The sequence below is a fragment of the Rattus norvegicus genome, chromosome 6, assembly GCF_021556685.1.
Source record: "Rattus norvegicus strain SHRSP/BbbUtx chromosome 6, alternate assembly SHRSP_T2T, whole genome shotgun sequence".
NCBI classification, from domain to species: Eukaryota; Metazoa; Chordata; class Mammalia; order Rodentia; family Muridae; genus Rattus; species Rattus norvegicus.
The window spans coordinates 89,802,570-89,815,134 of NC_141539.1; the positions used below are offsets into that span (position 1 = coordinate 89,802,570).

General features: G+C 43.5%; 1 non-coding gene across 1 annotated transcript; it reads right to left on the bottom strand.

Annotated features, from left to right (window-relative positions):
- Window positions 1-11,132: 11,132 nt before the first annotated feature.
- On the bottom strand, window positions 11,133-11,261 carry LOC120093448 (small nucleolar RNA SNORA17). Its single transcript, XR_015623615.1, has one exon. It is a non-coding gene; the product is annotated as a small nucleolar RNA SNORA17 (small nucleolar RNA).
- Between the last annotated feature and the right edge of the window lie 1,304 nt (window positions 11,262-12,565).

The following is a 12,565-nucleotide window of genomic DNA, read 5'->3' on the forward strand; positions in this document are numbered from 1 at the left end:
CTTCTGCTCCTGAGATTCTCTCTTCTATCTCTTGTTTTCTGTTTGTGATGCTTGCTTTGGTTTCCTTTGTTTTCTATATCCAGGGTTGTCTCCCTTTGTACTTTTTTTTTATTGTTTCTATTTCCATTTTCAATTCCTTTACCTGTTTGATTGTGTTTTTTCTGTAATTTTCTCAGGGATTTTTGTGTTTCCTCTCTAAGGGCTTCTACTTGTTTACTTGTGGTTTCCTGCATTTTCTAAGGGAATTCTTTATGTCTTTCTTAAAGTCCACCATCATCATGATCAAATGTGATTTTAAATCTATATCTTGCTTTTCTGTTGTGTTTGGATATTTTGTGTTTGCTTTGGTGGGAGAATTGGGCTCTGTTGATGCCATGCAGTCTTGGTTTCTTTTGCTTGGGTTCCTGAGCTTACCTCTCACCATCACGTTGTCTCTGGTGTTACCTTGTTTTGCTATTTCTGACAGTGGCTTGACTGTCCTGTAGGCCTGTGTGTCAGGAGTGCTGTAGACCTGTTTTCCTGTTTTCTTTCAGCCAGTTATGGGAGCAGAGTGTTCTGCTTTCAGGCGTGTAGTCGTTCGTGTCCACTGGCTTTCAGCTTTCCCTGTGGGTGGGAACCGGAAGGGCTTGCCCCTGCTTCTCCTGGGTCCCTGTGCACAGGTAGCCCAGTTGGTGCTATGCGTTTTCCTCTAGTGTCAGAAATGTGGGCAGAGAGTAGTCTCCTCCTGTTTCCCTGGTGTGTCTGCCATTCTGAAGGTATAGCTCTCCCTCCCATGGGATTTGTGTGCAAGGAGCTGTTTGATCGGGTCCCTTCTGATCCAGGTACAGTCTGGACTGCAGGGCTCCTGCAGCTTGCCTGCCCCTATCTTCCTGTGCCCAGAGGCCCTATGCAAGTTTCCTCTTGGGCCAGGGATGTGGACAAAAATGGGCAGAAGTGACGGTCTCTCCTGCCTTGCAGTCTCAGGTTTACCTACACATCTTGGCAATTTGTTCTCTCTCCCAAGGGGTTTGGGAGCAAGGAGCTGTGGGCCGGGATCAGCGATTTCTGTTGACTTTTAAAGTTTGTTGTTGCTGTGAAACAGTGAAAGACAGTGGCTAAAGACTCATGGATTCTAATTCTCAAAACAGAATATAAAATCTTTATTTTTGTCTAGTTCTAATGAATCTTTTAGTTAATGTATCTATGTATCTGTTTTTATTAACAGAAAGGACTGGAAGAGGTTGAAGGGGCTCGAGACCTCATATGAACAACAATGCCAACTCATCAGAGCTTCCAGGGACTAAGCCACTACCCAAAGACTATACATGGACTGACCCTGGGCTCCAACCTCATAGATAGCAATGAATAGCCTAGTAAGAGCACCAGTGGAAGGGGAATCCCTTGGTCCTGCCAAGACTGAACCCCCAGTGAAAGTGATTGTTGGGGGGAGGGTGGTAATGGGGGGAGGATGGGGAGGGGAAGTCCATCTGTGTATTTTCACTAATGTTAATAAAATTTAAGTTTTACTTAACCACACATAAAATAATGGTTCCATAATATTTCTAAGTCATTTGTAGGTTCATTATGAAGTTTACCAAGTGAAAAATGGGAGATTCTCTGGGAATCAAAACTTTTTCTCTGATCTTTACTCTATCTTGAAATACCACTTTACTAGTGTTGTGTGTCTGAGAGATGGTGAGTTTAACAAATCAAATTTCAAAACAAGAATATTAAATAGTCAATAAGAGGGAAGTAAGGCAAAGCATGGTTCCCCTGACACTGATTTCATAGTTGACAAATATTTCCATTGGGAAGTAGGGGCAGAAAGAATGTCCGGGGCAGGCTGAGAAGTGCTGAAGTCTACATTCCTGCTGTGACTTGGATGTTGCTTCACTTCTGAACTTACAGAAACTGTGGTTGTCTGCACAAGACCTGAACAAAAATGAGCCCCTCAATGTCCCATATTGGATCAGAGGGGAGGTTTTGTGACCCCATGTCTCCCTGGGGTACCATACATGGTAGTGGTAGTTAAAGGAGGCTTCCTTATATTTCTCATGCTTTAGAAAACCACCATTGCTTTCCTTGACTTCATGTAGTTTAAATGTCACCCACCTATTGCTGGTATCTGAAGAACAGTATGGATATATTTTTCTAAGAAGGAATTAAAAAAAGGTATTTATACTCAGTAATATAATCACTTTCTCCAACAGAAAAGTCTTTTTTGGCTTCCACTCAATTTTTTTTCCTGGACATGTGAATGCTAAACTCATTGTGTAGACAAAGTGCTTTGTGTGGTCATGCAACCAGAAATTATGAGTTGAAGACCAACTTCAATATGAATTCAATATTGGATAGACAAGTTATCATTTGCCATCAATTTATAACTAAACATAAAATAAAGAACATTGTTCTAGCTCATTGACTTCACCAATTGGTATAGTTTTCTTCACTGCCAATGCATGGTGTGCTCAGCAGTGTGGACAACATGAGAATTTTTACTTCAGCATCCAGCAGACTGACATTGTTTTAGTAACTACCAGTAAAGCTCCATAATTGCTACATAATTAAAAGAACTGCAAAATTTAAATCATAAAAGTGTTGTTTTATAAAATTTGCAGAGTTACGGTTAAAAATGACTGGGTAGGGAGGTGAGGAAGGTCAGGGAGGAGCTAGAGAAGGAGAAGAACATGATGAAAATATTGTATGAAAAACCTTCAAATAAAATAGCTCAAACAAAAAACCAAAATCAAAACAAAAACTCCACAAATCACCACCACCACCACCACCACCACCACCACCACCACCACCACCACCACCACCACCACCACTATCACAACCATCATCACCACCACCACCAAAAATAACAAAATAAAACCCATGAAATTGGGAGGGGGAAAGAGAAAGGGAGGGAGGAGGATAGAGGTTGGGTTGATGGAATCATATTATATGCATGCATGAAATTCTCAAACAGTAACAAGAATTTAAAGGAAAATAAGCAAACAAAAGATTATAGAATGGGTTACATTCTAAAGTTTCAAAGATCTTACCCAGTTCTCAGGGCCTCATATGGGCTTTACATGATGTGCTCAGGTTAAAATGTTTTAGAATCAAATGTATTATATGGAAAAAATAGTCATTAGCAACAAACTCAGACACTGGAATTGTATGACCACAAAAATGTACTCTCACCAGTCTGTCTGACATCAAATTTTCAAATTGTTGCACTTTATGCAAGGTAAGGGTCTTTAGAAGGGGGAAACAGGAGGAAAAGCAATTGCTTCAAGTTTGTGGGTTAGGCAGAACACAGAACCTTACTCTCTGTAATCTTTGGAAATTTAGAACAAATTGAAGAATTAGTATTGTAATTTGTAACCATTATGAAGAAGCATTTCTCACTGACTTCTGCATAACTCCGAAGTTTACCCATCAGGTGGTAGCTCTGTTGCCATGGGAGCCTCTACCTTCCCAATCACTTCATATTTGTTGAGGTAATTGTCTTTGCCTGGTAGGAAGGACATTAAGCTTGGACCTCTGAAAGCAACACTCCAACTGGGCTCAACTGCGCAAATAAAATGCTTTGTCCAGCCATGAAACTAGAAATTGTAAGTGGATGAATAACTTCAAAATGAATTAAGTATTAGGCAGACAGGTATACCTGCCCCATCAATTTATAACCAAATATGAAATAAAAACATTTCCTTATTCCATTCTCCTCAAGGTCAGAAACATTTGAAAGCAACAAAAAGGCCTTCTTTTTCTATGTGAGAAGGTCTCACATATTGAGTATAAATTCTGATCCTACTCCTGTGTTTTTTCATGGTATTCATTTCTCTTAGGAGAGCATCGTTAATTTAAAGATCAGAAAAGCAAATAGCGGGGAGAGGTGGTATAAAGGCGCTTTGCTAAAGACACACATCAGAATTGTAAGGGTAAGTTCTTCAAGGAAAGAAATAACTGTTTTAGGCCTAAGTGGAGCTTACATGCTTGCATAGAGCACAGTCAGCACAGCAGTATGGGTGGTGTGTTTGAGAGGGAGAGGGAGAGGGAGAGGGAGAGGGAGAGGGAGAGGGAGAGGGAGAGGGAGAGGGAGAGGGAGAGGGAGAGGGAGAGGGAGAGGGAGAGGGAGAGGGAGAGGGAGAGGGAGAGGGCATGTGTTGGGTATATATGTCTGCAATTTTCACAGGCCTACAGAAAGGAGATCTGTGGGAGGCAGGAAGGCAGTTTGAGCTGGTATTGGTTCAAATTTAGAGACCCTGATTGGTTTATATTAGGCATATTTAAGCACAGAATTGTTTGGTGAAAAATTTTCTGGTGATAATTGCCACAATCCCACGTGCAGAATAAAGTATACACAAATCTCCTTGAGGAAAAAGGTAAGCCAAACACAGATCAGATGTGATTACATGGAAACCCTTTGCAAAGTCCATAAAGAAGCGTTCTATAGGTAGACTCAGAAAAACAAGGGTTGATAAGAGGATTTGGAGGGCTTCACAAAGATAAAACTTGCTAATTTTTCTTTGCAGGTCTCAGCAGTATTTCCGGAACATGGCACAAAATTGCATTCATCGTCCCGTAAAACAAAACTGATGACAAACACGAATTTGTGTTAAAAGAGTTGAAAAATAAATGCAATGTGGTATTATTGGATTACATTTGTATGGTAATAGATATCTAATTGGTTTGCCTAGAACTCTTGAGGCTGACCTGGCCTCAAAAGTACAGACATCCATCCACTTGCCTCTGCCTCCCAAACGCTTGTGAGATAACAGCATGTGTGTTCACAGCAGCCGATACTCTGTTGTGTCTCTTCTATTGCTCTCTACCTCATATAGAGGCAAGCCCTCTCAGGATGCAGTCAGCTTGAACCACGGAATCCCTGTCTCTGTAGTGCTAGGATTACAGGTAGCTATCACTGGTTTGCTTTAGGTTCACAGTACCTACTTCCCTAAGAGTGTGGACAGAAACCTTCCATAGAAGATGATCTCTGCAGTGTTTTAACCTGGAGTAAGGACGTGAAAGGCTTTTTGATGGAACTGCAGAGCAATCCATGGGTGAAAACAGAACTACTACCTAGGAATGGCCTGAAGATGGCACTGGTGCTTCTTAAATAAAGATCCTTTTCAGTCCTGAACCTTATAGAGTTCACTGTGCACCTTGGAAAGGCTCATCTGTACTAGGCAAGTAAGATGTTTCACAATAAGTACTCACTTCTCTGTGCATGATTGAATCCAGCATGATTCAGCCAGTTCTCCTAGAGGTCTGCTTCTCAATTAATGCATTCACATGGACAATAAATTCTGATGGAGTAGTCTTTTGAGTAGGGAAGAGGTCTGTCTGATACCAAAAGAAAATGTCTTGGCTGATTCTTCTAGTTGCCTTGTCTCAGATCATATGATCATCATAAGAACTTGGAAGCAAACTGAGGATGCCTCGGTCCCATTTGGGAGGGAGAAGAAAGCAATCACAAGCGGGGAGAGAAGCAGGGACCTGGGAGGGAAAAGGGACAGGGAGGGGAAGAGGGGAACATGATCTGGTATTGGGTGGGTGGCGGGGGGAAGGACTAAAGCCCTGAGTCCAGAAGAAAGAATGGAAAGAGGCAACCTTGGGAGGTAGGAGGTTGGGGGGACCCTTACAAATATACCAGAAACCTGGGAGGTGAGAGTCTCTCAGGACTCAAAGGGAGAGGAGAGGGACTCAAGAGGAGAAATGGAACTTATAGAGCCTACCTCCAGTAGAAAGACAGGGCATCAAGTGAAGGATGGGGTTGCCATCCCACAGTCCAAACTCTGACCCATAATTCTTCCTGTCTGAAAGAAATGCAGGCATGGAAATGGAGAAAAGTCTGAGGAAAATAAGGTCCAACGACAGGCCCAAAGTGGGATCCAGCTCAAGGGGAGGCCTCAAGACCTGACACTGTTACAGAACTATGGTGTACTCATAAACAGGGACCTAACATGACTGCCCTCCAAAAGATCCAACAAGCAGCCGAAATAGTTAGATGCAGATATTTATACTAAACCCATGGACAGAAGCTGCTGACCCCTATGGTTGAAGTGGGGAAAAGCTGTAGGAAGCTGAGGAGGAAGGTGACCCAGTAGGAGGACCAGCTCTCTCAATTACCCTGGAGCCCTGAGATTTCTTAACTGAATCACCAATGAGGCAGCATACAGCAGCTGATACAGGGTCCCCAACACATATACAGCAGAGGACTGCAGGGTCTGGGTTCAGTCAGAGAAGATGCACCTAACTGTCAAGAGACTGGAGCTCCAGGCAGTTTAGAGGTCTGGTGGGGTCGGGGGTGGGGCATAGACATCCTTGTGGAGACAGGGGGTTTGGGATGAGGTATGGGATGTGGAATAGTAGGAGGGTGGACCAGGAGGGGAATAAAATTTGGGGTGTGTAAAAAAAAAGATAAAAAAAAAAGGAATTGGGAGCAGGTATTGTGAGATTTTTTTGGTTTGTTGTTTTTGTTTGTTTGTTTTTTTTTTAAATGAAAATGGTTCCTTGTAACGGAGTCCTAGAATACGTATTTCGATAATCTTACAAATCAGTACAGTAAAAATTTATCCGACACATCAGGTAAGGCATTGTGCCAGGGTGCTATGTAGGAGTCAAAGGTCCCCCAACAAACATGATGCCCATGTCAGATCTCTCAGAAAAAAGATGTCTGTGTGTGAGAGGAAATTAGTCTGGTAAGTGACATAAAAATACCAGTGGGATGTTATTAGAACAAGAGAGGATGTCAAAAAGAAAATGGGGCGGGCTGCAAAGGAAAGTCATATCTAGTTGAAGAGAAGGGGGAAGGAAATAGAGAGAGAATTCCCAGTAAGTGAACCAAAGGAGCATGGTGGAAGGTGGAGAATCAGTCATGCTATGGTTGATTGGTTTATCCAGGATTACTGGATTCCAGACTCTCTGTGAAGAACTCTAAAAGCTCGCTGCTTTTCACCCTCTAACTCTGTGCTCTCCAGACAGCATCGATCCTCTTGGTGCTTTTGTTTCCTCATCTGTGAAATGGGAGTAGTGAGAATCCTTTTCACAAAGGGTAGCTTGGAGGATTAAATTAGGTCATAAATTTGCATGTGTTTGTTTTTATTTTTAATTTAATTTTTAAAAACGTTTTATTGGTTCTTTGTGAATTTCACGTCATATTGCACCCCAATCCCACTCATCCCCCCTTGTACTTGTCCTCCATTCTTGTCACCTTCCCCACAACAAAGGGGAAAAACAATCTTGTTGTGGAAGCTGTAGCATGTCCCAGAGTGTCCCACAGTTTACCGCTTTGTCTATACTCCTTTGCTTGCAAGTGTTCATAGCAATGACTCCTTGGTCTGGTATAAGACCTCTGGCTTCTGCTGCTCCACTAACACTGGACTCTCGCTGAGGTTCCTCTCAGGTATCGTGTTATTATCCTGTGTCATGGAGATCCTCCCGTTTTGGATCTGTTAGACTGGCCCCTTTCTGTACTCCAGCAGTTCATGATGGGGTAGATGGTAGGGGTGGGCCAATTTATAGCCTTGGATCTGCACCTGACAGGTTCTCCTGCTCTCGTGCTGTGTGGGTCCGGCTCACCCAGCGATCTCTGTAACCAGGGCTATCTCTACCCTGCTGCCCAGGTGAGGTGCAGGGCCCACTCTCCCTAGTGTTGCAGCTGGTGAGGGACATGGCCAGTTCTCCCACTCTCAGGATCTGGGGCCAGCTCTCCCGACTGCCATTGGTGGCAGAGAATGAGGGAGGAGAGGAAGGCATCTCTCCCTCATCTGCACCACCACCCAGCTGACAAGAGGCAGAACTGTGCTCATGCCCTTGGGGTTAGCTCACCTGAAACCCCACGTCCAGAGGGCCAGCTCTACTATGCTGCTCAGGCGAGGTCCAGGACATACTTTCCTGAGTGCTGTAGTAGGTGAGGGGCAGGGACGGCTCTCCTGCTCTGATGACCTTGGGGCCAGTTTCCTGCCTGCCAACGTGGCAAGGGGCAAGAAGGGGGTATGTATCTTGCCCACATCACTGCACAGTGGACAAGTGGCAGAGCCAGCTCTTCTTTTTTTTTTTTTTTTTTTTTTTTTTAATATCCCAACCTTATGGGGGCATTTTCTTTTTTTTTCTTTCTTTCTTTCTTTTTTTTTTTATTAACTTGAGTGTTTCTTATTTACATTTCGAGTGTTATTCCCTTTCCCAGTTTCCAGGCAAACATCCCCCTAATCCCTCCCCCTCACCTTCTTTATGGGTGTCCCCCTCCCTACCCTCCCCCCATTACTGCCCTCCCCCCAACAATCACGTTCACTGGGGGTTCAGTCTTAGCAGGACCAAGGGCTTCCCCTTCCACTGGTGATCTTACTAGAATATTCATTGCTACCTATGAGGTCAGAGTCCAGGGTCAGTCCATGTATAGTCTTTAGGTAGTGGCTTAGTCCCTGGAAGCTCTGGTTGATTGGCATTGTTGTTCATAAGGGGTATCGAGCTCCTTCAAGCTCTTCGAGTTCTTTCTCTGATTCCTTCAACAGGGGTCCCGTTCTCAGTTCAGTGGTTTGCTGCTGGCATTCGCCTCTGTATTTGCTGTATTCTGGCTGTGTTTCTCAGCAGCGATATACATCCGGCTCCTGTCGGCCTGCACTTCTTTGCTGCATTCATCTTGTCTAATTGGATGGCTGTATATGTATGGGCCACATGTGGGGCAGGCTCTGAATGGTGTTCCTTCTGTGTCTGTTTTAATCTTTGCCTCTCTATTCCCTGCCAAGGGTATTCTTGTTCCCCTTTTAAAGAAGGAGTGAAGCATTCACATTTTGATCATCTGTCTTGAGTTTCATTTGTTCTAGGCATCTAGGGTAATTCAAGCATTTGGGCTAATAGCCACTTATCAGTGAGTGCATACCATGTATGTCTTTCTGTGTTTGGGTTAGCTCACTCAGGATGATATTTTCCAGTTCCAACCATTTGCCTACGAATTTCATAAAGTCGTTGTTTTTGATAGCTGAGTAATATTCCATTGTGTAGATGTACCACATTTTCTGTATCCATTCCTCTGTTGAAGGGCATCTGGGTTCTTTCCAGCTTCTGGCTATTATAAATAAGGCTGCAATGAACATAGTGGAGCACATGTCTTTTTTATATGTTGGGGCATCTTTTGGGTATATGCCCAAGAGAGGTATAGCTGGATCCTCAGGCAGTTCAATGTCCAATTTTCTGAGGATCCTCCAGACTGATTTCCAGAATGGTTGTACCAGTTTGCAATCCCACCAACAATGGAGGAGTGTTCCTCTTTCTCCACATCCTCGCCAGCATCTGTTGTCCCCTGAGTTTTTGATCTTAGCTATTCTCACTGGTGTGAGGTGAAATCTCAGGGTTGTTTTGATTTGCATTTCCCTTATGACTAAAGATGTTGAACATTTCTTTAGGTGTTTCTCCGCCATTCGGCATTCCTCAGCTGTGAATTCTTTGTTTAGCTCTGAGCCCCATTTTTTAATAGGGTTATTTGTTTCCCTGTGGTCTAACTTCTTGAGTTCTTTGTATATTTTGGATATAAGGCCTCTATCTGTTGTAGGATTGGTAAAGATCTTTTCCCAATCTGTTGGTTGCCGTTTTGTCCTAACCACAGTGTCCTTTGCCTTACAGAAGCTTTGCAGATCCCATTTGTCGATTCTTGATCTTAGAGCGTAAGCCATTGGTGTTTTGTTCAGGAAATTTTTTCCAGTGCCCATGTGTTCCAGATGCTTCCCTAGTTTTTCTTCTATTAGTTTGAGTGTGTCTGGTTTGATGTGGAGGTCCTTGATCCACTTGGACTTAAGCTTTGTACAGGGTGATAAGCATGGATCGATCTGCATTCTTCTACATGTTGACCTCAGCTGAACCAGCACCATTTGCTGAAAATGCTATCTTTTTTCCATTGGATGGTTTTGAGAGCCAGCTCTTCAATGCTCACACCCTTGGGGCCAACTTGCCCAAGTTCCTGCCACCAGGTTCAGTTCTACTCTGCTACTGAGGCAAGATGCAGGTTCTTCTCCTGAGTACTGCAGCTGGTAAGGGGCAAGGACAGCTCTCCTATTCTCATGACCCCAAGGCAAGGTCTCCCACCTGCTATAGGTGGTGAGGGATGGGGATGGGGGAGGTATCTCTCCCTTATCTATGCCACCGTGTGGGAGATGAGTGTCTGGGCCAGCGTTCCCGCACTCACACGCTGGGGACCGGTTTCCCTGAAAGTTTTGGATGTTTGAGTACTGTAGCTGGCTAGGGGTGGGGTTAGCTCTCCTACTGTCATGATCCCAGGGCCAGATCTCCCGCGATGCCCAGATAAGAGGTGGGGCCAATCCTGCTCAGCCTTCAGACATCAATATGTCCCCTTATGGCAGTCCAGACTAGTGATGATGTCCACTTGGACTTGGATGGTCCGAGACTCCTGCTGCTTCAGGGCCAAGGACTCAGACTTGGCCACGGGTGGCAGCACAGGACAGGATCGTACCATGGTCCCAGGTGACATCACTGCCTACTTACATCAGACTGTTCCTCACTACCCTTGAAACTCAGTTCAGCATCTCTTCAATGTGCCTACGTCTTTCTGTTTTTTTCTCTTTCTTTTCTCCACCACTTACTTGCTTCTCTTAATACCTCCTCTGCCCCACTCTCTGAGTGTCTGGGGTTCTCAGGAGTGGTCTCAGGAATTCTATGTCCTGCTGATGAATATGGCCCCGGACAGGGATCATCTCAGGTCTGCTCCCACTTCTGTAGGACTGCAGGGAGCAGGGCTGATGGTCATTTCAGTCTAGGTTTCTATCAGGGCCCCATGGCGCTGGGCGGTCATCTCAGACTGTCTCCTCACTCAGGATCCAGTAGCCCCATGAGAGGTTTGTCCGTCTGTCTCAGGCTCACTTCCACGTAGGGCCCTTGGTCCCAGCTAATGTTCTTCTTGTTTCTTCTTCACTCTCCACCCTGGGAGCCTGTCTGGCCCAGGCAGGTACCTCTGAATCTAGCTCTCTCTCTGGTCCCCCAGATGCTGGACTAGTGGTTGTCTCGGACTTGTTTTTTTTCTTTTTTCTTTCTTTTTTTGTTTTTTTCTTGTCCCACTTTTTTCTATTTTTCTTTTCTTTTCTTTAATTCTTTCTCTCTCTCTCTCTTTCTTTCTTTCTTTCTTTCTTTCTTTCTTGTCTTTTCTTTCAGGGTTTTTTAATTTACTAATAATTCAGATGTTCATTGTCAGAACACTGAGCTTAGACAGAGTCTCTCTCCTTTCTGCCACCTACTGACACATATAATATAGCCACCACACCTGCAAAGCCTCTAGAAGCAGGTGAATTATCTGTTCTAATTCTCCTTCCCTTACCATTGGAATCTCAATTATGTATTTGAGAGAAAACATGTAATATTTGTAATATTTGTGTTTTTGAATCATACTGTGTAAACAAGAGATAAAGGGGAGTATCACTATAAAGTACATTATAAACATATGCATTAGATGTCTTAATAAAAGCCATTATTTTATATAATTTGTATGGCTAACAAAAGAGAGACAATGACAAACATATCTTTAATATTTATCTTTATAATACAAAAATAAGAATAAAGGTAAAGAGAGGCTGTTGTCTATGTTGTGCAGGAAGGAAGAATTTAGATCAATATTCTAAAGAGTTTGTGTGCTTTGAGTAGGAAGAGGAGAAGGACGGAGAGGGGAGGAGGGGGAAGAGATGGGAAGGAAGGAGAATAAACAGCCTTAGAGTTGGTGTTGTGAAACATGTATATTTCTTCAGTATGGAAATATATCTGCAGATATTGAAGAAAATACTAGTACCGAGGTGAGTTAGGGAAAGAACTGAACAATGGGAAGTGAGGAAAAACAGGCTTTGATGAGGAAGCGGATGTGTTGTGCAGTGTGGTTCATGCAGAGGGAGGACCAAGGCTGCAGGGAAGTGTTTGCATGGGGGACCAAATGCAGGGACAGGTATCTTTTGATTTACACAAAAAAACAAAATGAACAGAACTACCCAGCCTACTCTGGTTTCTCACACACCACACATAAGATCCTGGAATAATTCCTTAATCTGTCCTGCTTACATGTAGTACCATCATTTCAGAACCATTATTCAAATGCTATAAGATGCCTCACATTTTGTATATAAAGCTCTTTCTGTCCAAGAGCTGTTCCTTCAGGTACTTCTCCAGTTCAAACAAAGCTTAATGGTCCTCTTTGCTAGTCTGCCATGCCTCGAGCTCTACAAATCTCTCCCAATAGACTTCCTTAGCTTGAGAGCTCTTTCCAGGTGGGAAGTACTTACTTGTTCCATCCCCAGCTCCCAGCGCACAGTGGTTGTTAAATGAGTGTTTGCTGAATGTAATTTCTTCACTTACCAAAGGATGATTTGGTGTGTCTTAAATTTTTAGAGAAATTGAAAGTTATTTCAATTTATATCCTGTCCATGAATAAAACTGAACTGGGGACAGACTTGATTTGCACAATCACCTGAAATGTTGATTGTCTTTACCTTGTTTGACTTTATGTGCATGTCTATGTATAAGGTATGGGCCAGTAGAAGCATTACATCTCTCCAAGACAATTGTGGTTTCTGAACCTATAACAGGGACTCGCCAAAGCTGTGCC